We start from the raw sequence: 3,214 nt of genomic DNA, 5'->3' as shown, positions 1-3,214 counted from the left end.
TAAAAGGTGAATCTATTGAAAGAAGAACATGAAAGAAAGAAACAGGAGTTCAGCAGAGGTAGCAGAAGACAGGCATGTAGGGGGAGCCATCCTGTCCCAAGGGGGTTCTGGGTGGCAGGGGCTGTGCGGAGGCCTCTGCTGCTGGTCCTCAGTTTTCTGCATTGGCAGTGTGGGGCACACAGGGATGCAGCAGGTTCCAGGTCCTGGGTCCTGCATCTGTCAAACCGGAGTCACACACTCACACTCACATGCACACACACGCACTCACACATACACACTGACCCACACATTTGCACTCCCACTCACACACATGCACACATGCATGCACACTCACATTCACACACATTTACACGCATGTGCACGCAAACCACTCACACACATCCACACACATTTACACACTCATAGTCACCCACTCGCACTCACACACACTGACCCACACACTTGCACTCCCACTCCCACACACACACTGGCACGCACACACACATTCACACACATTTACATGCCCACATTCACACACGTGCACACACAAACCACTCACATTCACACACACGTTTGCACACTCACAGAGTCACGCAGTGCACACACCACACACACGTGCACACACAAACCACTCACATTCACTCTTACACGCACACACACTGTCTCAGACATCCATTCTGTCTCAGGATGAAGACAAAGTAATAAAGATAAGGAGGCGGTTTGGTGGGTGGGTCCTAGTTCTTTATGATCTACCTAATCTTTATTTTGATCACAGCTTCATTCATCTGGGTAAGTCCCAGTTTGTGAAACCTAAGCTGATTCAAATTGTCAAACAATTCACCACAGAATCACTTTATCCACGTAAGCAAAACCTACCTATCATCTCTCTCCCTCTCTCATCTGTCTGTCTAGATGCAGATGTCCTCTTTGCTGAAAACTTGGAAACACAAAAAGCTTTAAAGCCCTGGGAACCGCCACCCCGTCCTTGCCACCGTAAACCTTCCTTTGGGAATTTCCTTCATGCATGGTTGCTCATTCTGCAAATATTGCTGGAGCACCTGCCGTGCCAGCAAGACAGAGACTCGGAGGCCCCTGGCCTGCTGCGATATGGCTCCCAGCACAAGGAGAGGCCTCTGTTCGCAACATCCCATCAGACCCACTCAACCAAGACCAGTTCTGAGCAGCTGAGTGCACCAAGCTCAGAGGAGACCTAGTGGTGGGAGGTTCCTTGAGCCAGAGCTCTGGGGCAGGGCCCTGAAGACACCTGGGAGTTCACCACAAGACAGAGGGCAAGGAAGGGCAGAGGGAATAGCTCTGCAGAGCCACAGAGGTGGAAAGGACCTGTGGGTGTGGGGAGAGCTGAGACCGCAGAGGGGGGCTGTAACGCAGGCTAGTGGGGTCGCGGTAGCAAGAGACAAGGCTAGCAGTGTACGAACCAGACTCACGAGGTTTCGAATGCCGACACATACATCAGGCTTTTCTCACAAGGGCAATGAGAGGCTAAGAGGTGTTTTTTGGTTGGTTGGTTGTTTTTTTGCAACAGAGTCTTACTCTGTCACCCAGGCTGTAGTGCAGTGGTGCAATCTCGGCTCATTGCAACCTCTGCCTCCTGGGTTCGAACAATCCTCCCACCTCAGCCTCCTGAGTAGCTGGGATTATAAGTGTGAACTGCCATGCCCAGCTAAGCAGGGTTTCACCATGTTGGCCAGCCTGGTCTCAAACTCCTGACCTCAGGTGATCTCAGCTCACTGCAACCTCCGCCTCTCGGGCTCAATCGATCCTCCCACCTCAGCCTCCCAAGTAGCTGGGACCACAGGCACACACCACCATGTCCAGTCAATTGTTGTTGTTGTCTTTGTGGTGGAGACAGGGTTTCACCATGTTGGCCAGCCTGGTCTCAAACTCCTGACCTCAGGTGATCTCCCTGCCTCAGCCTCCCAAAGTGCTGGGATTACAGGTGTGAGCCACCCTGCCTGACCTTGCCAAAAATTTTTTTTTTTTTTTGAGACGGAGTCTCGCTCTGTCACCCAGGCTGGAGTGCAGTGGCCGGATCTCAGCTCACTGCAAACTCTGCCTCCCAGGTTCACGCCATTCTCCTGCCTCAGCATGCCAAGTAGCTGGGACTACAGGCGCCCGCCACCTCGCCCGGCTAGTTTTTTTGTATTTTTTAGTAGAGGCAGGGTTTCACCATGTTAGCCAGGATGGTCTCGATCTCCTGACCTCGTGATCCACCCGTCTCGGCCTCCCAAAGTGCTGGGATTACAGGCTTGAGCCACCGCGCCCAGCCACCAAAGTATTTTAAGTAAATTACAAATATGAGAAAAATTTACCCCTAAAGTATGACCAAAGGCCGGGCACTCCACTGCACCCCAGACTGGGCAACAGAGTGAGATGCTATCTCAAAAAATAAATACATAAAAATAAAATAAATAAAGTATGACCAAAAATAAGAACATTTTCCTAAATAACCACAACTCAGAGTTTCAATAACACTAAATTCACACTCCCGCCACTCTCACACACTGTCATAATAGCTAATATTCAGCCCATATGCAATTTTCCCCAGTGTCTCCAAAATGTGTCTTACAGCTGGTTTGTTGAAACTTGCATGCAATCCAGGACTGCACATCGCATTTGGTTGTGATGTTCATCAGATCTCATTTATTTATTTATTATTTATTTATTATTATTTTTTGTTGAGACAGTCTCGCTCTGTTGCCCAGGCTGGAGTGCAGTGGTGCAATTTTGGCTCACTGCAAGCTCCACCTACCAGGCTCGAGTGATTCTTGTGGCTCAGCATCCCAAGTAGCTGGGATTACAGACAGGTGCCACCATGCCTGACTAATTTTTGTATTTTTAGTAGAGATGGCGTTTCATCATGTTGTCCAGGCTGCTCTCAAACTCCTGGCCTCAGATGATCTGCCTGCCTCAGCTTCCCAAAGTGCTGGGATTACAGGCATGAGTCATTGAGCTCAGCCAAGATCTCTTTTAATCTACGACCACCCTCCCTGTCTTGCTGTGAAGGAACCAGTTGTTCTGCAGAGAATTCCTCCTTCTACATTCCCTGTCCTTCCTTATGGTGTTAACTTGCTCCTTTATCCTTCGACATTTCTGTAAACTGGAAGTTAATTGTAAAGTCTTCGTAGATTCAGGTTAAACCTTTGGGACAAAAATACCTAATAGGCGAGGCCCCTGAAGGGTTTTAAAACCAGACAGGAAGGTCAGATCTGCAGTG

The sequence above is a fragment of the Trachypithecus francoisi genome, unplaced genomic scaffold (assembly GCF_009764315.1).
Source record: "Trachypithecus francoisi isolate TF-2019V2 unplaced genomic scaffold, Tfra_2.0 Contig01585, whole genome shotgun sequence".
Lineage (NCBI taxonomy): Eukaryota > Metazoa > Chordata > Mammalia > Primates > Cercopithecidae > Trachypithecus > Trachypithecus francoisi.
Note: the sequence above shows the minus strand (reverse complement) of the source record.